The sequence below is a fragment of the Pseudophryne corroboree genome, unplaced genomic scaffold (assembly GCF_028390025.1).
Source record: "Pseudophryne corroboree isolate aPseCor3 unplaced genomic scaffold, aPseCor3.hap2 scaffold_877, whole genome shotgun sequence".
Classification (NCBI taxonomy): Eukaryota; Metazoa; Chordata; class Amphibia; order Anura; family Myobatrachidae; genus Pseudophryne; species Pseudophryne corroboree.
In genome coordinates, this window is record NW_026970456.1 from 176004 (window position 1) to 201875 (window position 25872).

General features: G+C 46.6%; 13 non-coding genes across 13 annotated transcripts; 8 read left to right on the plus strand and 5 right to left on the minus strand.

Moving 5' to 3' along the window:
- The first annotated feature begins 19092 nt into the window (after positions 1-19092).
- On the plus strand, positions 19093-19256 carry LOC135043695 (U1 spliceosomal RNA). Its single transcript, XR_010236515.1, has one exon. It is a non-coding gene; the product is annotated as a U1 spliceosomal RNA (small nuclear RNA).
- Positions 19257-19408: 152 nt separating this feature from the next.
- On the plus strand, positions 19409-19571 carry LOC135043712 (U1 spliceosomal RNA). Its single transcript, XR_010236531.1, has one exon. It is a non-coding gene; the product is annotated as a U1 spliceosomal RNA (small nuclear RNA).
- A 675-nt stretch (positions 19572-20246) lies between these two features.
- On the plus strand, positions 20247-20410 carry LOC135043710 (U1 spliceosomal RNA). The gene has a single exon (XR_010236529.1). It is a non-coding gene; the product is annotated as a U1 spliceosomal RNA (small nuclear RNA).
- Positions 20411-20562: 152 nt separating this feature from the next.
- LOC135043715 (U1 spliceosomal RNA) lies at positions 20563-20725 on the plus strand. Its single transcript, XR_010236534.1, has one exon. It is a non-coding gene; the product is annotated as a U1 spliceosomal RNA (small nuclear RNA).
- Positions 20726-21395: 670 nt separating this feature from the next.
- LOC135043707 (U1 spliceosomal RNA) lies at positions 21396-21559 on the plus strand. The gene has a single exon (XR_010236526.1). It is a non-coding gene; the product is annotated as a U1 spliceosomal RNA (small nuclear RNA).
- A 152-nt stretch (positions 21560-21711) lies between these two features.
- Positions 21712-21874, plus strand: LOC135043722 (U1 spliceosomal RNA). Its single transcript, XR_010236541.1, has one exon. It is a non-coding gene; the product is annotated as a U1 spliceosomal RNA (small nuclear RNA).
- A 671-nt stretch (positions 21875-22545) lies between these two features.
- Positions 22546-22709, plus strand: LOC135043702 (U1 spliceosomal RNA). The gene has a single exon (XR_010236521.1). It is a non-coding gene; the product is annotated as a U1 spliceosomal RNA (small nuclear RNA).
- Positions 22710-22861: 152 nt separating this feature from the next.
- Positions 22862-23024, plus strand: LOC135043727 (U1 spliceosomal RNA). Its single transcript, XR_010236545.1, has one exon. It is a non-coding gene; the product is annotated as a U1 spliceosomal RNA (small nuclear RNA).
- Positions 23025-23381: 357 nt separating this feature from the next.
- On the minus strand, positions 23382-23545 carry LOC135043699 (U1 spliceosomal RNA). Its single transcript, XR_010236518.1, has one exon. It is a non-coding gene; the product is annotated as a U1 spliceosomal RNA (small nuclear RNA).
- Positions 23546-24220: 675 nt separating this feature from the next.
- LOC135043718 (U1 spliceosomal RNA) lies at positions 24221-24383 on the minus strand. The gene has a single exon (XR_010236537.1). It is a non-coding gene; the product is annotated as a U1 spliceosomal RNA (small nuclear RNA).
- A 152-nt stretch (positions 24384-24535) lies between these two features.
- LOC135043706 (U1 spliceosomal RNA) lies at positions 24536-24699 on the minus strand. The gene has a single exon (XR_010236525.1). It is a non-coding gene; the product is annotated as a U1 spliceosomal RNA (small nuclear RNA).
- Positions 24700-25374: 675 nt separating this feature from the next.
- LOC135043719 (U1 spliceosomal RNA) lies at positions 25375-25537 on the minus strand. Its single transcript, XR_010236538.1, has one exon. It is a non-coding gene; the product is annotated as a U1 spliceosomal RNA (small nuclear RNA).
- Positions 25538-25689: 152 nt separating this feature from the next.
- On the minus strand, positions 25690-25853 carry LOC135043711 (U1 spliceosomal RNA). The gene has a single exon (XR_010236530.1). It is a non-coding gene; the product is annotated as a U1 spliceosomal RNA (small nuclear RNA).
- Positions 25854-25872: the final 19 nt, after the last annotated feature.

The following is a 25872-nucleotide window of genomic DNA, read 5'->3' on the forward strand; positions in this document are numbered from 1 at the left end:
GTCCGTATCCAAAACACAACTGCGGATCCGAAACCAAAACCAAAACATGAAACACGAAAAATGCCCGCTGCACATCTCTAGTTAGGGGAGAAGCATGTAGCCTTGTAGACTATGCACAGCTATATCTAGAAAAATATACGATCTAATCTTTAACCAACCAATGCAAGAAAGTATTTAATGTGAAAATACGAAACACTAGACTAATTGGAGGTGCGCCCTAAAGCAAATTACAATGTTAGGATTAGGGGGTTCGGAAAGACCTCTAGTGTATACACTACTATATACATTTTAAGATAGGAAGGTACAAATTACATATTCACATTGCATCTATGGGCTGGATTCAAATGTCCCTTTCCTCCCTCAATCGTGCCCGTCAGCAGCTATTCTAATGTTGCTGCCAACGGGTGCGACATGTTTATTTCAGCTCGCTACCCCCAGGGGAAACAAGCTGAAATGTGTGCAAAGAGACCCATTTGGGCAACCAAACGGTGTCTTTTCACGATCGCGCCCATTACTTTATTCAGGTTTAGGTGCTTTGTGCACCTAAACCAGAGTGTAATGGGCGCAATAATTGAATGCATTTGAATTTCCCTTATATGTGTGTGTGTGATATACAAACAGACACACATACTGTATTTCTTTATATAATGGACACCTCAGTTTCTATTCATTCATGTCCTGCCCCCTACTCTGTCAGACCCCTTCCCCTCTACTTTTCTGACCCCAAACGCCACTCATTCTTGTTGAGTGCTGGTGGGCCCATTCAGAATTTTGCTATGGGGCCCACAAAGGTCTAGTTACGCCACTGGGCAGGGTTATAGAGGAGGCGGTGCAAGGCATCCTGGGAACAGTCAAAGCTTTAGCCTGTTGGTGCCTTGGATCAACATCCAACTCTACACCCCGATGTTAGTGTAGTGCCTTTTGGGGTTAAGGTTTTACAGAAAGTTACAGTTTTTTTTAATTTAGTAAAATATGCCCCATTTTAAAGATAGGGCATTTAAATTTGTTGCACCTGTGCAGTACATAGCAGCCTGCAGGGCATGTACAGTGGCTTCATTTGGGTGCACATACATTGCCGACTCCTGGTCGCAAACTGAAATTATTGTGTGTAAGTGGAATTAGCGGTGTTTATGTCATACAGGGGGGTGGGGGAGGTTTGTGGTTGGCGGGGGGCACGCTGTGCGATTATTATCCTGCATCTATACATACATGCGCTAACACCTGGACATACACTGATGTACCCACACCTAATATCCATACATACACGCCCTGACACCTGGACATACACCAACATTCCCACACCTGCATCTATACATACACATGCTGACACCTGGACATACACCAACATACAAGCACCTGCATCTATATATACACGCGCTGACAAATGGACATACACCGACGTACCCACACTTGCATCTATACATACATGCACTGACATCTGGACATACAAGCACCTGCATCTATACATACACGCGCTGACACCTGAACCTACACTGACGTTCCCACACCTGCATCTATACATACACATTCTGACACCTGGACATACACAGACGTACCCACACCTGCATCTATACATACACGCGTTGACACCTGGACGTACACTGACGTACACACACCTACATCTATATATGCATGGATGCAAATGTGGGTACGTCTGTATACGTCCAGTTGTTAGCATGTGTATGTATAGATGTTAGGTGTGGGTACATCAGTGTATGTCCAGGTGTCAGCACATGTATGTATAGATTCACATGTGGGTACGTTGGTGTACGTTTAGGGGTCAGCGTGTTTATGTATAGATGTTGGTGTGTGTATATCAGTGTACGTACAGATATAGGTGTGTGTATGTATGTATGTATGTATGTATATGTATAGAGGAAGGTGTGATACATACATATAACACATACATGATAGATACATACATATATCACACACACGATAGATAGATAGATAGATAGATAGATAGAACACATACATACAAGATAGATAGATACATACATACATACATGATAGATACATATATACACACACATACGATAGATAGATAGATAAATAGATAGATAGATAGATAGATACATATATATATATATATATATATATATATATCACAAACATATATGATTCATACATATATCACACACACATACATGATACATACATGAGAAAGACCTGGGATGGTGATGAGGCCCGGGCCCCCTGCTGATGTTGCGTTGAGGAAGGCAGTGTTCCAGGGCGGATGCCAGTCGGGGAGAGCGCTGCGCAGCCCGGGAAAAATACTGCTGAGGAGCTACATCTGGAAGAGCCCCAGGGAGGGAGAGTGTCACATGCCCCATCCTGCGCGGCACACTCTGCAGGCCTGCACATGGGAAGGGAGGTCTCTGGCCACACATACTCACCCTGCTGCTGAAGCCCGCTGCTGTCCCCATCAGCGCTCTCCAGCGGGGAGCGGGGCCAGGATGAACCTCAACCTGTGAGAACTATCTTCATGATCAAGAGATCTCATATGCAAGATAAGTATGTGTTGGGAAAGGGCTGGGGAGGGCGGCTGCTCGGGCACACCCTCGTCAAGTTAAGGAGATTTAACTGAGGAACACAAGGGAACTCTCGTCTGGGGACAACAACTGCAGGGAGACCACATCTTTTCAGATGAACATGGGAGGGCGTAAGGCTGCCTAATACTGAAGCACCCTCAGACATTAAACCATATGCAACAACTATTGCAAGCATTCCTGGGGGAAGGTCTGCAGCAGACGGATTTGCATTCAGTGATGTCATCCAAGCAGTGGGCCAAAGTTGGCTGGAACCCTCATCTGTATATGAAAAGAGAAAAGGGGCATGTGGGGCATGGCGGTCTTTTGCGGCGCTTGGATAACCCCAAGTTTGCATTAAACACCCCCACCCTCCTTCGGTGTGGGGCTCATGTTGGCCATGCCCAAGCCCCTGAAGCATTCAAGCTGATTTCTTGCAGCAGCTGGGCACTGTAACAGCTTCAGAGCTGATCTACAAGACAAGTAAAAGGGTGTGGGCCCTGCAGCACCACCGGTAGTTTGCATACACACATATATAGGACAGCATCTCTTATATGCCCCAGGGTCAATAAAATAGTATCCTTGTCTAGGCTATCCATCCCCTCAGATAAGGCATTTGTCCATGCCGCTACAGCACTACACACCCAGGTCGACGCAATTGCCGGTCTGAGTAAGGTACCTGAATGTGTATAAATGGACTTCAGGGTAATCTCCTGTTTGCGGTCAGCACACTCTTTGAGGGTAGCCGTATCCTGGGACGGGAGGGCTACCTTCTTGGATAAGCGTGTTAATGCTTTGTCCACCCTAGGGGAGGATTCCCATCGTAACCTATCCGTTGATGGGAAAGGATACGCCATAAGAATCCTTTTGGAAATCTGCAGTCTTTTATCTGGAGATTTCCAAGCTTTTTCACATAACTCGTTCAGCTCGTGTGAGGGGGGAAAGGTTACCTCAGGCTTCTTTCCCTTGTACATATGTACCCTCTTGTCAGCGACAGGGGGTTACTCTGTGATGTGCAAAACATTTTTTATTGCCATAATCATAAATCGAATGGATTTTGCCAATTTTGGCTGTAACTTTGCATCATCGTAATCGACACTGGAGTCAGAATCCGTGTCGGTATCTGTGTCAACAAACTGGGATAGTGGGCGCTTATGAGACCCTGACAGTCCCTGCAACATAGGATCAGGCATGGGTTGAGACCCTGACTGTCCCAAAGCTTCTGCCTTGTCTAATCTTTTGTGCAATGAGTTTACACTAGCATTTAAAACATTCCACATATCCATCCAATCAGCTGTCGGCGGAGACACCACATTCATTTGCTCCCGCTCCTCTCTAATATAGCCTTCTTCCTCAGACATGTCGACACACGTGTACCGACACACCACACACACAGGGAATGCTTTTTCTGAAGACAGTTTCCCCACAAGGCCCTTTGGAGAGACAGAGAGGGAGTATGCCAGCACACACCCCAGCGCTATATAACCCAGGAATAAAACAGTAACTTAATGTTTGCCCAGTAGTGCTGCTGTATGTAATTTGCGAATTATGTGCCCCCCCCCCTCTTTTCAACCCTCTTGTCTAACGTGGTATAAGCAGGGTAGAGTCCGGGGAGCTTCCTCTCAGCGGTGCTGTGGAGAAAAAATGGCGCTGGTGAGTGCTGAGGGAGAAGCCCCGCCCCCTCGGAGGCGGGCTTCTGTCCCGCTTAAACTGTAAAATTGGTGGGGGCTCATACATATATACAGTGCCCAGCTGTATATATGTTATATTTTTGCGAAAGAGGTTTATATTGCTGCCCAGGGCGCCCCCCCTGCGCCCTGCACCCTTACAGTGACCGGAGTATGTGAGGTGTATGGGAGCAAAGGCACACAGCTGCAGTGCTGTGCGTTACCTCAGTGAAGATCATGAAGTCTTCTGCCGCCTCTGAAGTCTTCTTTTCTTCTCATACTCACCCGGCTTCTATCTTCCGGCTCTGCGAGGGGGACGGAGGCGCGGCTCTGGGACGGACGGCGAGGGTGAGATCCTGCGTACCAATCCCTCTGGAGCTAATGGTGTCCAGTAGCCTAAGAAGCAGGACCTTGCAACTCAGAGAGTAGGGCTGCTTCTCTCCCCTCAGTCCCTCGATGAGGGAGTCTGTTGCCAGCAGTGCTCCCTGAAAATTAAAAACCTAACAAAATACTTTCTGTCAGAAAGCTCAGGAGAGCTCCTGAAAAGCACCCAGTCTCCACTGGGCACAGTATCAAACTGAGGTCTGGAGGAGGGGCATAGAGGGAGGAGCCAGTGCACACCCAGAACTAAAGTCTTTCTTAAAGTGCCCATGTCTCCTGCGGAGCCCGTCTATCCCCATGGTCCTTACGGAGTCCCCAGCATCCTCTAGGACTTTAGAGAAAATAGGATTTTAATACCTACTGGTAAATCCTTTTCTCTTAGTCCGTAGAGGATGCTGGGCACCCGTCCCAGTGCGTACTGTGTCTGCAGTTATTAAATGGCCCTTAACTCCAGAACATTTATGTGGAGACAACTTTCCTGACTTGACCATCTTCCTTGGATGTTTTCCCCCTGTGTGACCGCTCCCCAGCCTCGGAGGGTTGCATCCGTGGTCCCTAGGATCCCGTCCTGGATCCCAAACCATCGCCCCTCTAGGTGGTGAGAACTGTGCAGCCACCAATGGAGTGAGATTCTGGTCTTGGAAGACAGGATTATCCTCCGGTGCATGTGTAGGTGGGATCCGGACCACTTGTCCAACAGGTCCCACTGGAACACTCTGGCATGGAGCCTGCCAAACTGAATGGCCTCGTAGGCCGCAACCATCTTCCCCAGCAACCGAATGCATTGATGGATTAACACTCTTGCTGGTTTCAGAATTTGTTTGACCAGACTCTGGATCTCCAGAGCCATTCCACTAGAAGAAAACCTCTTCTGTGTCCAGTATCACTCCCAAAAACAACAACGGCGTCATTAGGACCAACTGCAATTTTGGCAAGTTTAGGAGCCAACCATGTTGTTAAAGAACTGTCAGGGAGAGTAGATGTTTTGCACCAACTGGTACCTGGATCTCGCCTTTATCAGGAGATCATCCAAGTACGGGATAATTGTGACTCCTTGCTTGCGAAGGAGAACCATCATTTCCGCCATCACCCTGGTGAAAATCCTCGGAGCCGTGGACAGACCAAACGGCAACGTCTGAAATTGATAATGACAATCCTGAATTGCAAACCTCAGGTAGCTTGATGCAGTGGCTAAATGGGAACATGTAAGTAGGCATCCTTTATGTCTACCAAAACCAGGAAATCTCCTTTATCCCCCGGACTGGAGATCACTACCCTGAGAGATTCCATCTTGAAATTGAATTTCTTTAGGTAGAAATTAAGGGATTTCAGATTTAAGATTGGTCTGACTGAGCCGTCCGGCTTCGGGACCACGAAGAGGCTTGAATAAAAACCTTCTCCCTGCTGACTAAGGCTGATTTGAACAATCGGTGAGGGGGAACTTCTTGAAACCCCAGTTTGTACCCTTGGGACACTATTTGTAAAACCCACGAGTCCAGGTCCGAATGAATCCAGAACTGACTGAAGAGTTTTAGACGTGCCCCCCAGTGGTGGAACTAGCGAGCAGTGGGCCCATGTGCGACAAAATGGCTTGGGCCCCCCCCCCATCCCTTCCCATCCAAGTCCACCCCCTCACCCCTGAAGAGGATCTGGTTAGGGGGGCCTGCTCAGGGAAGTGGATACTTAGCAACAGTGCCGTAACTAGACATTTTAGCAGTGTGTGCAAGAAACGGCATTGGAGCCCCACCCCTGCATGCAAAACAGGGGCAGTGCGCGCCGTAGGCGCGCGCAAAAAAACATAGTGGCGTGGCTTCGTGGTTAAGGGGTGTGGCCACAAAATAATACCAATTCATAAAACGGTGCACAGTAGTCTCCATTATTCAAATTACGCCGCACAGTAGCACCACTACACCAGGTAGAGACCCTTTTACACCTTACGGCGGACAGATTCCTCTTTTTACACATTACAGCAGACAGCGTCCTCTTTTTACACATTACAGCAGACAGCGTCCCCTTTTTACACATTACGGCAGACAGCATCCCCCTTTTTTACACAACGGCAGACAGCGTGCCCTTGTTACACATAGCGGCAGACAGCGTACATTTTTTTCACATAACGGCAGACAGCCTGCCCTTGTTAAACATAGCGGCAGACAGCGTACACTTTTTACACATAACGGCAGACAGCCTGCCCTTGTTAAACATAGCGGCAGACAGCGTACACTTTTTTCACATAACAGCAGTCAGCCTGCCCTTGTTACACATAATGGCAGACATCGTACACTTTTTACACATTACAGCAGACAGCTTGCCCTTGTTACACATTACAGCAGACAGCTTGCCCTTGTTACACATTATGGCAGACAGCGTGCCCTTGTTACACATTACGGCAGACAGCATCCCCCTTGTTACACATTACGGCAGGCAGATTCCCCCTTGTTACACATTGCGGCAAGCAGATTCCCCCTTTTTACACATTGCGGCAAGCAGCTTCCCCCTTTTTACACATTGCGGCAGGCAGATTCCCCCTTTTTACACATTGCGGCAGGCAGTCCCCCTTTTTACACATAGCTGCAGGCAGATTCCCCCTTTTTACACATAGCGGCAGGCAGATTCCCCCTTTTTACACATTGCGGCAGGTAGTCCCCCTTTTTACACATAGCTGCAGGCAGATTCCCCCTTTTAACACATAGCTGCAGGCAGATTCCCCCCTTTTACACATAGCTGCAGGCAGATTCCCCCTTTTTACACATAGCGGCAGGCAGATTCCCCCTTTTTACACATAGCGGCAGGCAGATTCCCCCTTTTTACACATAGCGGCAGGCAGATTCCCCCTTTTTACACATAGCGGCAGGCAGTCCCAACAAAGAAAGAAAGAGAAGAAAGAAAGAAAGAAAGAAAGAAAGAAAGAAAGAAAGAAAGAAAGAAAGAAAGAAAGAAAGAAAGAAAGAAAGAAAGAAGAATTATACTTACCCTCTCCGCTGGCTCAGGCTTCTCGTGCAGCTTGACGATTCCCGGGCAGTAGAGAAGGAGGAGGAGGGAGGTGGAGGAGGGAGCCGCAGCAGCGCTGTCTTATTGGTGGAGGCGCTGCTGCTGCTGCCCCTCTGCTTCACTATAGGCTGTTCTCGGAAGACAGCCTATAGTGAAGCAGAGGGGCAGCAGCAGCAGCGCCTCCACCAGTAACAAAGCGCTGCTGCGGCTCCTTCCTTCACCTCCCTCCTCCTCCTCCTCCCGCCCGTGCCGCTGCTCCTCTCATCTCCAAGCGACCCTCCTCCCTCTTCGTGTGTTACAGAGGCGGCAGCGTGTCTGGTGCTGCGGCTGCTGCCCGTAGTGCCCTGGCCTGATCTGTTCGTTACGACGGGCGGGCGGCGGGAGTCGCAGGACGCAGACCTGACGGGAGCGCTGGTGTGCGGCTGCGGCATAATACAATGAGTCATTGTGACTCATTGTATTGCCGGCGGCTGTGGGCCCTTGAGTGCGGTGGGGCACCAGTGCAATGCACTGCCTGCCCTGCCAGTAGTTCCGCCCCTGGTGCCCCCCACTGGTGTGGGCTCCTGCAAGAGAGCCCCAGCGTCATGCAGTGGATTTGGCAGAAGCAGAGGACTCTGCTCCTGCGATCTTGAAGAGGCTTCTTGGAGTCAGCATCAGCATTCCCTTGGTGAATCCACAATGCCCTTCTATCCGAGACTGCCATGAAATTGGCCCGTGAGCACTTGTGCCCGGTGTAGGATTTTTAAATATGTGTAGTTTACTGTATGCAAGGGTTTAAAACCTTTTAGGAACTGAGATCTAAGGTGTATTACATGTAGTTTAAAAAAAACAAAAAAGGTTTATTTTATGGCAGTAGTTTCCAAACTGGGGTTCTTGCACTGGTAGCATAGTTTGGTGGTCCAGGACCAATTAAAATTATTTATACTTTATTAAATTGGCAAAACCATTCCCTCACAACATAACTGAACCTGAGGATGACATGCTATAGACACAATTTACTTAATTTTATATTTTTTTCTGAATTTCTCAATAAAAAAAACTTTGGCCTAGGGGTGCCGTGAAACAAATTTTGATACTATTTATTTATATAGTGCTCTTTCTCCAACAGGACTTGAGATATGGCTTCTGGAACTGAACACAGGATTCTAAATGTGGCTGTACCAAGGACCTATACAGTGGCATTACAGGTTGAGTATCCCTTATCCAAAATGCTTGGGACCAGAGGAATTTTGGATATCGGATTTTTCTGTATTTTGGAATAATTGCATACCATAACGAGATATTATGGTGATGGGACCTAAATCTAAGCACAGAATGCATTTATGTTTCATATATACCATATATACACAGCCTGAAGGTAATTTTAGCCAATATTTTTTATAACTTTGTGCATTAAACAAAGTGTGTGTACATTCACAGAATTCATTTATGTGTCATATACACCTTATACACACAGTCTGAAGTTCATTTAATACAATATTTTTAATAACTTTGAGTATTAAACAAAGTTTGTGTACACTGAGCCATCAAAAAACAAAGGTTTCACTATCTCAGTCTCACTCAAAAAAGTCCGTATTTCGGAATATTCCGTATTTCGGAATATTTGGATATGGGATACTCAACCTGTATTACTTTTTTCTGCTACTGGTTCTTTACCTAAGCATCTGACTTGCCTTTCCTATTGCTTTGTTACATTGCTCACCTGAAATAGTAATACTTAGATAGCTTTCCTCTTGCCATTATAATGCCCTTAATATTATAGTTAGCCTTTGTATTTTTGAGACGTGTATGATTTTGCATTTTTTGGCATTAAATGTTGCCATGTTCTTGACCATTCCTCTAGTCCAGGGGCGGAACTGCCAGAGACAACGGAGTCAGTTGCCGCCGGGCTCCAGCCCTAAAGGGGCTTCCTCCATTGCCCTCCGGCTGTTACGTGCCCTTCCTACTAAATAGACAAAGGCGCTACCAGCAGGGTCTCGCAGTTTGTACATTCCATGCCGTAACACCCTTCTTTCCACCTTTTTCAAGACCCAGCCCAGCAGCCTCGCCGCTGCCACCACCGCTAGCTGCAGCACTGCCAGCGGTGGGGTGCCCCTGCTTCTTCTCACACCACAGATAGCTGGGCAGCACTGCAACTGCCTGCCTGATTGCTCCGCCCCCTTCCGGCTCCCAAGCACCTCTGCTGCCCAGTGATCCAGGAGCCTGCTGCTAGGAAGAAGTGGCCGAGCTTCAGCAAGCGAGTCTGGACACTGGCGGAGGAAGCCATGATAACCAGATAATGGGGAGTGGAGAGCCAGTTCCAAGGTAATACTTTATACAGCTGGTTGAGATCCTGGTCGGTGGATATGGATTCCAAGAAAACCCTGGAGGTGCTTCCTTTCAAGGGAGACACTCTCTTTGGAGAAGACCTCAATAAGATTGTAGCTGATCTGGCTACTGCTAAAACAGCTTGCCTACCTAGTATGACTCCTACCACGCAGAAGGCTAAAAGTACTTTCCCTTGGCCCTTTCATCCTCAAGGTAAAGCGTACCCAAGGTCAGGCATACCCAAAGCAAGCTCATGCTTCCAGACCTGCCAAGCCCAGACTGAAGCAAGCCTGGGCTGCCCATCAGCCTGCTTCCAAAACGGACAAGCCTGCCGCATGACGGTGCAGGCCTCCCTCTGGGGGATCCCAGGGTGGGGGGCCCGACTTCTAGGTTTGGCATAATTCTAAGCTAGAGAATTCTGTTTGGAGCTTACCTTGTACTTTGTGAAGAAATAATCAGCATTGTGGCTGAGCAGATACATGTAGTGTGTGGCTGCAAACTGCATGGATCTGCTGCGTTGTAATGCTGATACTTTTTTTTTCAAAGTACCAATAGCTTCATATAATGTTCACAATTTTTATGCAGGATCAAATAGCTCAATAGGTAGGGTGTTTGATTAGAATTCAACAGGTTATAGGTTTGAATCCTGGGTATGGTAGTTTGAGATGTGTTATTTAATAAAGTATGTTGTTCTGACTGCCGGCATCCTATCACCTGGGATATCATACTAAATAAATGGAGTTGATCAATTTTTTTTTATTTTTTTTATAAACTAGGGACAATTTCCAGATACTTTTCTTTATAACTGAGATTGCCCCCTGGAACTTCACATCAGTTGACAACTATGCATGAGTGGGCAGTGCTTGCTCTGGATCTGCCCACCCATTTATGTGCCGTCATAAAAGAAAGCACAACTGACAGTTATCCTGGGCGTACACTACACAATTATCTGTCAGGCTATCTATCCAGTCTGGATGGATGGAATGAAAATCTGGTAATGTATAGGAGCAAATGTCAATTAACCATTTGCTCCCAAACACTAGAAAAGTGGTCAAAAATGGTCATTACACAAATTGGTTAAACCCAAAATTTAACCAATTTGTTTAGGGGACCATTTTTGTCCATTTTCTAGTGTTTGAGAGTAAATCGTTGATGGTCATTTGCTCACATAGATAACCGGATTTCTATTCCAACCAGCCAGTGTTGGAGATATGGTCTGCCAGATTACATAATGCATACCAGAGCCATAACTAGACTTTTTGGTGCCCTGTGACAGATAATTATATGCCCCCCCCCTCCCCATTTTTGCAATATGGACAAAAGGCGCATGCCTTGTGGGGAAGGGGCATAACAAGATTGGTCTCAGAGAAAGCACATGAGATATGAAGATATATCTAGTATACTTGACACTCAATGGTTTGTGGTATTGCCGGGGTGCCCTCCTTAAATGCATATACAGTCACACATGGCGTGTTTGTGCAAATGGCATATCAGCAGTCAGCACTAACTGGTGACATGCCATTTGTACAAGTAAGCCATGTGTGACTAATATATAAACATACTTTATTAAATAACACCTCAAACTATCATACCCAGGATTCAAACCTATAACCTGTTGAATTCTAATCAAATACCTTACCCATTGAGCTACTTGATCCTGCATCTATTCAAACCTCCAAAAACAGATTCAGTTGCATTTTCCAGCGTGTTTTGTTTGCGCCTTTGCAAATGTCTTACATCGACAAACTTATTTAGTACTATTTTGCAAATAGGGTTACATTGTCGCAACATTGTGTTCCCTAATTGCTTGATTTTTTTAAATGCAACAATTGATAAAGACACCTGATAATTGCTCTGTGGAGTCTTATTTTGTGTCTACTTCTTATCTACATTTAATTCCCTACCTCTAATCAAGGCATTTTTAAATGCTGGGGGCTGCCAGGACGTGAGGCCTACCTAGACTTTAGATCTGAATTTGAATGTACTTGTGAACTAACTTAATTTTCTACTTCTAAATTCATTCCTAAATTCACTACTTACATTAATCCTGTAGTTGGGCATTTTGAGCCTTCAATTGTGGGCATTGTTTTGTGTCCAGACCAGCAGCTGGTGGTGTGCATTTGCTGGAAAGGCATCGAAGACCTCCGATATGCTGCATCTCCTGATGTGTGTCTCCCTCAAGTGGCTGTCAGCAAATGCATGATAGACACCCCATTCCAAGCTGATTGTGACATCACGGAACATGCATCATAGAACAGTCATGCTAGAATATGGGTCTTCAACCTGCGACCCTCCAGCTGCTGTGGAACTACATATACCAGCATGCCCTGCCTCAGTTTTAGCATACCTTAATAGCAAAACTGTGGCAGGGCATGCTGGGATGTGTAGTTTCACAGCAGCTGGAGAGCCACAGGATGAAGACCCATGTGCTAGAGCCAAGCCGCAGGTACATTGAATGCTAGCAAGCTGAATGTTTAAATCATTTTTGTTCCGCAGCATTCCAATGCGGAAGATTCCATGGAACCAGAGATTATTCCATTGAGAAGGACATGCTGCCTTGATGACTGCACTGTGCAAATTAAATCACGGAGCCAGTTGGCTTGTGGGTGGCTCTGGTGACTGGGTGGTTGGGTGGGCTGTGTGTCGGAGGTGGAGCACATGCAAATGAATGTGTATCATCCAGCTAGTGAGAGTGAAAACTCATGCAGGAGTGTGCCTGCTTGTCAGTGGGTTATGCACCTTGCCAGGCGTCAAATCTACATGGAGCAGCTGGAGGGGACAAGAGCAGGTTTGCAAAATATAGATAGAAGAGCATATATGCTGGCGCATTCTCCATGATTGTGTCAGCTTATGTTTTGGTGCACTGCACTTTCCTTCACTAAGTTTTAGCCATTTTGGTTAAACGCAAGTGTAGTTGCTTCTCGCCCTTTTGGCTGTGATCTTGTATCGTGGTTGAAGAGTCTGCTGGAGGGATTGTTTTCTTCATTGGCGAGAGACTGAAGATATTCCAGGATGGAAGGCTTGGGAACACTATCCGTTTTTCAGTTGTGGAAGAGTTGAAAGACCGGATTGGACTACATTCTATAGTAAAGGATATCTTTGTATTTATTAATCCTCCATTTATATGTGTCTGTCTTTCAATAAAGCTTCGGGCTTGTGATTCCTTCACCCTCTTACACTCCACACCCATAGCCTTATTAACTGTTGTATTATTGTATTGTTTAAATGTATAGTGCAGTTCATGATTTATAGTGTAGGCTGGCCTGTGCTGTAGTTCTTGAACTGTACTATACCGACAGCATTTGTATTGTGTTTTGGCTGTGCTGCAACACGGTACTTATGTGTGTAATGTTTATGTATGTTTTTTTGCTTCTTTATGTCAATAAAGACTGCTTTTTCAATCCAATATCTGAAAACAATCAATGTTTATCTTTGATGGCAATAGAAGTGGTATGATATTTGCTGCTTTTTAAAGGCAATATCTGATATGTCCCCTATCTGGGAACCATATATTAAATGGCTTTTCAGAAAAGGGAGATGGGAGAAGAGCTTTCAGTACTTGTAGGACCGATGCTCATTTCCTATTCTAGCCTCCAAAAACAGATTCAGTTGCATTTTCCAGCGTGTTTTGGATGCGCCTTTGCAAATGTCTTACATCGACAAACTTATTTAGTACTATTTTGCAAATAGGGTTACATTGTTGCAACATTGTGTTCCCTAATTGCTTGATTTTTTAAATGCAACAATTGATAAAGACAGCTGATAACTGCTCTGTGGAGTCTTATTTTGTGTCTACTTCTTATCTACATTTAATTCTCTACCTCTAATCAAGGCATTTTTAAATGCTGGGGGCTGCCAGGACGTGAGGCCTACCTAGACTTTAGATCTGAATTTGAATGTACTTGTGAACTAACTTAATTTCCTACTTCTAAATTCATTCCTAAATCCACTACTTACATGAATCCTGTAGTTGGGCATTTTGGGACTTCGATTGTGGGCATTGTTTTGTGTCCAGACCAGCAGCAGGTGGTGTGCATTTGCTGGAAAGGCATCGAAGACCTCCGATATGCTGCATCTCCTGATGTGTGTCTCCCTCAAGTGTCTGTCAGCAAATGCCTGCTAGACACCCCATTCCAAGCTGATTGTGACATCACGGTACATGCATCATAGAACAGGCATGCTAGAACATGGGTCTTCAACCTGCGACCCTCCAGCTGCTGTGGAACTACACATCCCAGCATGCCCTGCCTCAGTTTTAGCATACCTTAATAGCAAAACTGTGGCAGGGCATGCTGGGATGTGTAGTTTCACAGCAGCTGGAGGGCCACAGGATGAAGACCCATGTGCTAGAGCCAAGCCGCAGGTACATTGAATGCTAGCAAGCTGAATATTTAAATCCTTTTTGTTCCGCAGCATTCCAATGTGGAAGATTCCATGGAACCAGAGATCCTTCCATTGAGAAGGACATGCTGCCTGGATGACTACACTGTGCAAATTAAATCACGGAGCCAGTTGGTTTGTGGGTGGCTCTGGTGACTGGGTGGTTGGGTGGGTGGTGTGTCGGAGGTGGAGCACATGCAAATGATTGTGTATCATCCAGCTAGTGAGAGAGAAAACTCATGCAGGAGTGTGCCTGCTTGTCAGTGGGTTATGCACCTTGCCAGACGTCAAATCTACATAGAGCAGCTGGAGGGGACAAGAGCAGGTTTGCAAAATATAGATAGAAGAGCATATCTGCTGGCACATTCTCCATGATTGTGTCAGCTTATGTTTTGGTGCACTGCACTTTCCTCCACTAAGTTTTAGCCATTTTTGTTAAGCTCAAGTGTAGTTGCTTCTCGGCCTTTTGGCTGTGATCTTGTATCGTGGTTGAAGGGTCTGCTGGAGGGAGGGATTGTTTTCTTCATTGGCGAAAGACCAAAGATATTCCAGGATGGAAGGCTTGGGAACATTATCCGTTTTTCAGTTGTGGAAGAGCACAGAGGTCGGATTGGACTACATTCTATAGTAAAGGATACCTTTCTATTTATTGCCCCTCCCCTTATATGTGTCTGTGTTACAATAAAGCTTCGGTCTTGTGATTCCCTCACCCTCTTACACTCCACACACATAGCCTTATTAACTGTTGTATTATTGTATAGTTTAAATGTATAGTGCAGTTCATGATTTATAGTGTAGGCTGGCCTGTGCTGTAGTTCTTGAACTGTACTATACCGACAGCATTTGTATTGTTTTGGCTGTGCTGCAACACAGTACTTATGTGTGTAATGTTTATGTATGTTTTTTTGCTTCTTTATGTCAATAAAGACTGCTTTTTCAATCCAATATCTGAAAACAATCAATGTTTATCTTTGATGGCAATAGAAGTGGTATGATATTTGCTGCTTTTGAAAGGCAATATCTGATATGTCCCCTATCTGGGAACCATATATTAAATGGCTTTTCAGAAAAAGAAGATGGTAGAAGAGCTTTCAGTACTTGTTGGACCGATGCACATTTCCTATTCTAGCCTCCAAAAACAGATTCAGTTGCATTTTCCAGTGTGTTTTAAATGCGCCTTTGCAAATGTCTTACATCGACAAACTTATTTAGTACTATTTTGCAAATAGGGTTACATTGTTGCAACATTGTGTTCCCTAATTGCTTGATTTTTTAAATGCAACAATTGATAAAGACACCTGATAACTGCTCTGTGGAGTCTTATTTTGCGTCTACTTCTTATCTACATTTAATTCCCTACCTCTAATCAAGGCATTTTTAAATGCTGGGGGCTGCCAGGACGTGAGGCCTACCTAGACTTTAGATCTGAATTTGAATGTACTTGTGAACTAACTTAATTTCCTACTTCTAAATTCATTCCTAAATTCACTACTTACATGAATCCTGTAGTTGGGCATTTTGGGACTTCGATTGTGGGCATTGTTTTGTGTCCAGACCAGCAGCAGGTGGTGTGCATTTGCTGGAAAGGCATCGAAGACCTCCGATATGCTGCATCTCCTGATGTGTGTCTACCTCAAGTGGCTGTCAGCAAATGCCTGCTAGATACCCCATTCCAAGCTGATTGTGACATCACGGAACATGCATCATAGAACAGGCATGCTAGAACATGGGTCTTCAACCTGCGACCCTCCAGCTGCTGTGGAACTACACATCCCAGCATGCCCTGCCTCAGTTTTAGCATACCTTAATAGCAAAACTGTGGCAGGGCATGCTGGGATGTGTAGTTTCACAGCAGCTGGAGGGCCACAGGATGAAGACCCATGTGCTAGAGCCAAGCCGCAGGTACATTGAATGCTAGCAAGCTGAATGTTTAAATCCTTTTTGTTCCGCAGCATTCCAATGCGGAAGATTCCATGGAACCAGAGATTATTCCACTGAGAAGGACATGCTGCCTGGATGACTGCACTGTGCAAATTAAGTCACGGAGCCAGTTGGCTTGTGGGTGGCTCTGGTGACTGGGTGGTTGGGTGGGCGGTGTGTCGGAGGTGGAGCACATGCAAATGAATGTGTATCATCCAGCTAGTGAGAGTGAAAACTCATGCAGGAGTGTGCCTGCTTGTCAGTGGGTTATGCACCTTGCCAGACGTCAAATCTACATGGAGCAGCTGGAGGGGACAAGAGCAGGTTTGCAAAATATAGATAGAAGAGCATATATGCTGGCGCATTCTCCATGATTGTGTCAGCTTATGTTTTGGTGCACTGCACTTTCCTCCACTAAGTTTTAGCTATTTTGGTTAAACAAAAGTGTAGTTGCTTCTCGCCCTTTTGGCTGTGATCTTGTATCGTGGTTGAAGAGTCTGCTGGAGGGATTGTTTTCTTCATTGGCGAGAGACTGAAGATATTCCAGGATGGAAGGCTTGGGAACACTATCCGTTTTTAAGTTGTGGAAGAGTTGAAAGACCGGATTGGACTACATTCTATAGTAAAGGATATCTTTGTATTTATTAATCCTCCCTTTATATGTGTCTGTCTTTCAATAAAGCTTCGGGCTTGTGATTCCCTCACCCTCTTACACTCCACACCCATAGCCTTATTAACTGTTGTATTATTGTATTGTTTAAATGTATAGTGCAGTTCATGATTTATAGTGTAGGCTGGCCTGTGCTGTAGTTCTTGAACTGTACTATACCGACAGCATTTGTATTGTGTTTTATCTGTGCTGCAACACAGTACTTATGTGTGTAATGCTTATGTATGTTTTTTTGCTTCTTTATGTCAATAAAGACTGCTTTTTCAATCCAATATCTGAAAACAATCAATGTTTATCTTTGATGGCAATAGAAGTGGTATGATATTTGCTGCTTTTGAAAGGCAATATCTGATATGTCCCCTATCTGGGAACCATATATTAAATGGCTTTTCAGAAAAGGGAGATGGTAGAAGAGCTTTCAGTACTTGTAGGACCGATGCACATTTCCTATTCTAGCCTCCAAAAACAGATTCAGTTGCATTTTCCAGCGTGTTTTGGATGCGCCTTTGCAAATGTCTTACATCGACAAACTTATTCGGTACTATTTTGCAAATAGGGTTACATTGTTGCAACATTGTGTTCCCTAATTGCTTGATTTTTTAAATGCAACAATTGATAAAGACACCTGATAACTGCTCTGTGGAGTCTTATTTTGTGTCTACTTTTTATCTACATTTAATTCTCTACCTCTAATCAAGGCATTTTTAAGTGCTGGGGGCTGCCAGGACGTGAGGCCTACCTAGACTTTAGATCTGAATTTGAATGTACTTGTGAACTAACTTAATTTCCTACTTCTAAATTCATTCCTAAATTCACTACTTACATGAATCCTGTAGTTGGGCATTTTGGGACTTCGATTGTGGGCATTGTTTTGTGTCCAGACCAGCAGCAGGTGGTGTGCATTTGCTGGAAAGGCATCGAAGACCTCCGATATGCTGCATCTCCTGATGTGTGTCTCCCTCAAGTGGCTGTCAGCAAATGCCTGCTAGACACCCCATTCCAAGCTGATTGTGACATCACGGTACATGCATCATAGAACAGGCATGCTAGAACATGGGTCTTCAACCTGCGACCCTCCAGCTGCTGTGGAACTACACATCCCAGCATGCCCTGCCTCAGTTTTAGCATACCTTAATAGCAAAACTGTGGCAGGGCATGCTGGGATGTGTAGTTTCACAGCAGCTGGAGGGCCACAGGATGAAGACCCATGTGCTAAAGCCAAGCCGCAGGTACATTGAATGCTAGCAAGCTGAATATTTAAATCCTTTTATTCCGCAGCATTCCAATGTGGAAGATTCCATGGAACCAGAGATCCTTCCATTGAGAAGGACATGCTGCCTGGATGACTACACTGTGCAAATTAAATCACGGAGCCAGTTGGCTTGTGGGTGGCTCTGGTCACTGGGTGGTTGGGTGGGTGGTGTGTCGGAGGTGGAGCACATGCAAATGATTGTGTATCATCCAGCTAGTGAGAGAGAAAACTCATGCAGGAGTGTGCCTGCTTGTCAGTGGGTTATGCACCTTTCCAGACGTCAAATCTACATGGAGCAGCTGGAGAGGACAAGAGCAGGTTTGCAAAATATAGACAGAAGAGCTCTCCAGCCTAGTTTGCTGTCTGTTTCCACTTCTCTTTTCTTGAGCCGCTCCCTTCTATGCCCTTGCGCACTATCCTGACTTCTCCCATCTGCTTACTTTGTGCCTTCCAACGCACAATGCGAACTACAGGTAGTGCTGCAGGGCCCACACCCTTTTACTTGCCATACAGAGCAGCTCTGGAGTTGTTACAGTGCCCAGCTTCTGCAAGAAATCAGCTTGAATGCTTCAGGGGCTGGGGCATAGCCAACATGAGCCCCGCACCGAAGGAGGGTGGAGGTGTTTAATGCGAACTATAGGTCATCCAAGCGCCGCAAAAGGCCGCCATGCCCTGCATGCCCCTTTTCTCTTTTCATATGCAGACGAGGGTTGAAGCCAACTTTGACCCACTGCTTGGATGACATCACCATATGCAAATCCATCTGCTGCAGGCCTTCCCCCAGGAATGCTTGCACTAGTTGTTGCATTTGGTTTGTTGTTTGGGGGTGCTTCAGTATTAGGCAGCCTTCTGCCCTCCCATGTTCATCTGAAAATATGTGTTCTCCCTGCAGTTGTTGTCCCTAGATGAGAGTTCCCTTGTGCTGCCTCAGTTGAATCTTCTTTACTTGACAGAGATGTGCCTGAGCATCGGCCCTCCCCAGACCTATCCCAAATCATACTTATTTTGCATAGGAGATACCATGGTCATGAAGATTGTTCTCCCAGGGTGAGGTTCATTCATTGCATTCTGGGTATGCTGACTCCTGTGATTTCCCCAAATGTGGGAAACTTGACTGCATTATTTGTGGTAGTGGGGGACTGTGTTTGTGCTTTCCTCTGGTCAGCTCTGGTAAAAGTCAGATTTCTTTGTCTCAGATCTTCCTCTAGCCTTGTTCTTCTTTCGAGAGTTCCCTTGTGCTGCCTCAGTTGGATCTCCTTTACTTGACAGGGGGGTGCCCAAGCAGCGACCCTCCCCAGCTCTAGCCCAACTCCTACTTACCTGCCAGGTGAGATACTATGATCATGAAGGTGCTTCTCCCAGGGCAAGGCTCACCCATTGCACTCTGGGTGTGCTGCCCCTGTGATTTCCCCAAATGTGGGAAACTTGACTGCATAATTTGTGTTTCCACTGGTCGGCTTTCATATAATTCAGATCTCTTTGTCTCAGGTCTCTCTCCAGCCTAGTTTGCAGTCTGTTTCCACTTCTTCTTTTTTTGAGCCCCTCCCTTCTATACCCTTGTGCACTATCCTGACTTCTCCTCCTGTCTGCTTACTTTGTGCCTTCCAATGCACAATGCAAACTACAGGTAGTGCTGCAGGGCCCACAAACTTTTACTTGCATTACAGAGCAGCTCTGGAGCTGTTACAGTGCCAAGCTGCTGCAAGAAATCAGCTTGAATGCTTCAGGGGCTGGGGCATTGCCAACATGAGCCCCACACCGAAGGAGGGTGGGGGTGTTTAATGCGAACTAAGGGTCATCTAAGCGCCGCAAAAGGCCGCCATTCCCTGCATACCCCTTTTCTCTTTTCATATGCAGATGAGGGTTCCAGCCAACTTTGGCCCACTGCTTGGATGACATCACTGTATGCAAATCCGTCTTCTGCAGACCTTCCCCCAGGAATGCTTGTACTAGTTGTTGCGTTTGGTTTGTTGTTTGGGGGTGCTTCAGTATTAGGCAGCCTTCTGCCCTCCCATGTTCATCTGAAAATATGTGTTCTCCCTGCAGTTGTTGTCCCCAGATGAGAGTTCCCTTGTGCTGCCTCAGTTGAATCTCCTTTACTTGACAGAGATGTGCCTGAGCAGCGGCCCTCCCCAGCCCTATCCCAAATCATACTTATTTTGCATAGGAGATATCATGGTAATGAAGACTGTTATCCCAGGGTGAGGTTCATTCATTGCATTCTGGGTATGCTGACCCCTGTGATTTCCCCAAATGTGGGAAACTCGACTTCATTATTTGTGGTAGTGGGGGACTGTGTTTGTGCTTTCCTCTGGTCAGCTCTGGTAAAAGTCAGATTTATTTGTCTCAGATCTTCCTCTAGCCTTGTTCTTCTTTCGAGAGTACCCTTGTGCTGACTCAGTTGGATCTCCTTCACTTGACAGGGAAGTGCCCGAGCAGCGACCCTACCCAGCTCTAGCCCAACTCCTACTTACCTGCCAGGTGAGATACTATGATCATGAAGGTGCTTCTCCCAGGGCAAGGCTCACCCATTGCACTCTGGGTGTGCTGCTCTTGCGATTTCCCCAAATGTGGGAAACTTGACTGCATAATTTGTGTTTCCCCTGGTCGGCTCTCGTATAATTCAGATCTCTTTGTCTCAGGTCTCTCTCCAGCCTAGTTTGCTGTCTGTTTCCACTTCTCTTTTCTTGAGCCGCTCCCTTCTATGCCCTTGCGCACTATTATGACCTCTCCTGTCTGCTTACTTTGTGCCTTCCAACGTCAATGCAAACTACAGGTAGTGCTGCAGGGCCCACACCCTTTTACATGCTTTACAGAGCAGCTCTGGAGCTGTTACAGTGCCCAGCTGCTGCAAGAAATCAGCTTGAATGCTTCAGGGGCTGGGGCATAGCCAACATGAGCACCACACCGAAGGAGGGTGGAGGTGTTTAATGTGAATTAGGGGTCATCCAAGCGCCGCAAAAGGCCGCCATGCCCTGCACATCCCTTTTTTCTTTTCATATGCAGACGAGGGTTGAAGCCAACTTTGACCCACTGCTTGGATGACATCACCATATGCAAATCCATCTGCTGCAGGCCTTCCCCCAGGAATGCTTGCACTAGTTGTTGCATTTGGTTTGTTGTTTGGGGGTGCTTCAGTATTAGGCAGCCTTCTGCCCTCCCATGTTCATCTGAAAATATGTGTTCTCCCTGCAGTTGTTGTCCCCAGATGAGAGTTCCCTTGTGCTGCCTCAGTTGAATCTCCTTTACTTGACAGAGATGTGCCTGAGCAGCGGCCCTCCCCAGCTCTATCCCAAATCATACTTATTTTGCATAGGAGATACCATGGTCATGAAGATTGTTCTCCCAGATTGAGGTTCATTCTTTGCATTCTGGGTATGCTGACCCCTGTGATTTCCCCAAATGTGGGAAACTTGACTGCATTATTTGTGGTAGTGGGGGACTGTGTTTGTGCTTTCCTCTGGTCAGCTCTGGTAAAAGTCAGATTTCTTTGTCTCAGATCTTCCTCTAGCCTTGTTCTTCTTTCGAGAGTTCCCTTGTGCTGCCTCAGTTGGATCTCCTTCACTTGACAGGGGGGTGCCCGAGCAGCGACCCTCCCCAGCTCTAGCCCAACTCCTACTTACCTGCCAGGTGAGATACTATGATCATGTAGGTGCTTCTCCCAGGGCAAGGCTCACCCATCGCACTCTGGGTGTGCTGCCCCTGTGATTTCCCCAAATGTGGGAAACTTGACTGCATAATTTGTGTTTCCCCTGGTCGGCTCTCGTATAATTCAGATGTCTTTGTCTCAGGTCTCTCTCCAGCCTAGTTTGCTGTCTGTTTCCACTTCTCTTTTCTTGAGCCGCTCCCTTCTATGCCCTTGCGCACTATCCTGACTTCTCCCGTCTGCTTACTTTGTGCCTTCCAACGCACAATGCGAACTACAGGTAGTGCTGCATGGCCCACACCCTTTTACTTGCCTTACAGAGCAGCTCTGGAGCTGTTACAGTGCCCAGCTGCTGCAAGAAATCAGCTTGAATGCTTCAGGGGCTGGGGCATAGCCAACATGAGCCCCACACCGAAGGAGGGTGGAGGTGTTTAATGCGAACTAGGGGTCATCCAAGCGCCGCAAAAGGCCGCCATGCCCTGCACGCCCCTCTTCTCTATTCATATGCAGATGAGGGTTGAAGCCAACTTTGACCCACTGCTTGGATGACATCACCATATGCAAATCCATCTGCTGCAGGCCTTCCCCCAGGAATGCTTGCACTAGTTGTTGCATTTGGTTTGTTGTTTGGGGGTGCTTCAGTATTAGGCAGCCTTCTGCCCTCCCATGTTCATCTGAAAATATGTGTTCTCCCTGCAGTTGTTGTCCCCAGATGAGAGTTCCCTTGTGCTGCCTCAGTTGAATCTCCTTTACTTGACAGAGATGTGCCTGAGCAGCGGCCCTCCCCAGCTCTATCCCAAATCATACTTATTTTGCATAGGAGATACCATGGTCATGACGATTGTTTTCCCAGGGTGAGGTTCATTCATTGCATTCTGGGTATGCTGACCCCTGTGATTTCCCCAAATGTGGGAAACTGGACTGCATTATTTGTGGTAGTGAGGGACTGTGTTTGTGCTTTCCTCTGGTCAGCTCTGGTAAAAGTCAGATTTCTTTGTCTCAGATCTTCCTCTAGCCTTGTTCTTCTTTCGAGAGTTCCCTTGTGCTGCCTCAGTTGGATCTCCTTCACTTGACAGGGGGGTGCCCGAGCAGCGACCCTCCCCAGCTCTAGCCCAGCTCCTACTTACCTGCCAGGTGAGATACTATGATCATGAAGGTGCTTCTCCCAGGGCAAGGCTCACCCATTGCACTCTGGGTGTGCTGCTCCTGCGGTTTCCCCAAATGTTGGACACATGACTGCATAATTTGTGTTTCACCTGGTCGGCTCTCGTATAATTCAGATCTCTTTGTCTCAGGTCTCTCTCCAGCCTAATTTGCAGTCTGTTTCCACTTCTCTTTTCTTGAGTTGCTCCCTTCTATGCACTTGCGCACTATCCTGACTTCTCCTGTCTGCTTACTTTGTGCCTTCCAACGCACAATGCAAACTACAGGTAGTGCTGCAGGGCCCACACCCTTTTACTTGCCTTACAGAGCAGCTTTGGAGCTGTTACAGTGCCCAGCTGCTGCAAGAAATCAGCTTGAATGCTTCAGGGGCTGGGGCATAGCCATCATGAGCCCCACACCGAGGGAGCAACTCGAAAGAAGAACAAGGCTAGAGGAAGATCTGAGACAAAGAAATCTGACTTTTACCAGAGCTGACCAGAGGAAAGCACAAACACAGTCCCTCACTACCACAAATAATGCAGTCCAGTTTCCCACATTTGGGGAAATCACAGGGGTCAGCATACCCAGAATGCAATGAATGAACCTCACCCTGGGAGAACAATCTTCATGACCATGGTATCTCCTATGCAAAATAAGTATGATTTGGGGATAGAGCTGGGGAGGGCCGCTGCTCAGGCACATCTCTGTCAAGTAAAGGAGATTCAACTGAGGCAGCACAAGGGAACTCTCATCTGGGGACAACAACTGCAGGGAGAACACATATTTTCAGATGAACATGGGAGGGCAGAAGGCTGCCTAATACTGAAGCACCCCCAAACAACAAACCAAATGCAACAACTAGTGCAAGCATTCCTGGGGGAAGGCCTGCAGCAGATGGATTTGCATATGGTGATGTCATCCAAGCAGTGGGTCAAAGTTGGCTTCAACCCTCGTCTGCATATGAAAAGAAAAAAGGGATGTGCAGGGCATGGCGGCCTTTTGCGGCGCTTGGATGACCCCTAATTCACATTAAACACCTCCACCCTCCTTCGGTGTGGGGCTCATGTTGGCTATGCCCCAGCCCCTGAAGCATTCAAGCTGATTTCTTGCAGCAGCTGGGCACTGTAACAGCTCCAGAGCTGCTCTGTAAAGCATGTAAAAGGGTGTGGGCCCTGCAGCACTACCTGTAGTTTGCATTGTGCATTGGAAGGCACAAAGTAAGCAGACAGGAGGAGAAGTCAGGATAGTGCACAAGGGTATAGAAGGGAGGGGCTCAAAAAAAAAGAAGTGGAAACAGACTGCAAACTAGGCTGGAGAGAGACCTGAGACAAAGAGATCTGAATTATATGAAAGCCGACCAGTGGAAACACAAATTATGCAGTCAAGTTTCCCACATTTGGGGAAATCGCAAGAGCAGCACACCCAGAGTGCAATGGGTGAGCCTTGCCCTGGGAGAAGCACCTTCATGATCATAGTATCTCACCTGGCAGGTAAGTAGGAGTTGGGCTAGAGCTGGGTAGGGTCGCTGCTCGGGCACTTCCCTGTCAAGTGAAGGAGATCCAACTGAGTCAGCACAAGGGAACTCTCGAAAGAAGAACAAGGCTAGAGGAAGATCTGAGACAAAGAAATCTGACTTTTACCAGAGCTGACCAGAGGAAAGCACAAACACAGTCCCCCACTACCACAAATAATGCAGTCAAGTTTCCCACATTTGGGGAAATCACAGGGGTCAGCATACCCAGAATGCAATGAATGAACCTCACCCTGGGATAACAGTCTTCATTACCATGATATCTCCTATGCAAAATAAGTATGATTTGGGATAGGGCTGGGGAGGGCCGCTGCTCAGGCACATCTCTGTCAAGTAAAGGAGATTCAACTGAGGCAGCACAAGGGAACTCTCATCTGGGGACAACAACTGCAGGGAGAACACATATTTTCAGATGAACATGGGAGGGCAGAAGGCTGCCTAATACTGAAGCACCCCCAAACAACAAACCAAATGCAACAACTAGTACAAGCATTCCTGGGGGAAGGTCTGCAGAAGCCGGATTTGCATACAGTGATGTCATCCAAGCAGTGGGCCAAAGTTGGCTGGAACCCTCATCTGCATATGAAAAGAGCAAAAGGGGTATGCAGGGAATGGCGGCCTTTTGCGGCGCTTGGATGACCCTTAGTTCGCATTAAACACCCCCACCCTCCTTCGGTGTGGGGCTCATGTTGGCAATGCCCCAGCCCCTGAAGCATTCAAGCTGATTTCTTGCAGCAGCTTGGCACTGTAACAGCTCCAGAGCTGCTCTGTAATGCAAGTAAAAGTTTGTGGGCCCTGCAGCACTACCTGTAGTTTGCATTGTGCATTGGAAGGCACAAAGTAAGCAGACAGGAGGAGAAGTCAGGATAGTGCACAAGGGTATAGAAGGGAGGGGCTCAAAAAAAAAGAAGTGGAAACAGACTGCAAACTAGGCTGGAGAGAGACCTGAGACAAAGAGATCTGAATTATATGAAAGCCGACCAGTGGAAACACAAATTATGCAGTCAAGTTTCCCACATTTGGGGAAATCGCAAGAGCAGCACACCCAGAGTGCAATGGGTGAGCCTTGCCCTGGGAGAAGCACCTTCATGATCATAGTATCTCACCTGGCAGGTAAGTAGGAGTTGGGCTAGAGCTGGGTAGGGTCGCTGCTCGGGCACTTCCCTGTCAAGTGAAGGAGATCCAACTGAGTCAGCACAAGGGAACTCTCGAAAGAAGAACAAGGCTAGAGGAAGATCTGAGACAAAGAAATCTGACTTCTACCAGAGCTGACCAGAGGAAAGCACAAACACAGTCCCCCACTACCACAAATAATGCAGTCAAGTTTCCCACATTTGGGGAAATCACAGGGGTCAGCATACCCAGAATGCAATGAATGAACCTCACCATGGGATAACAGTCTTCATTACCATGATATCTCCTATGCAAAATAAGTATGATTTGGGATAGGGCTGGG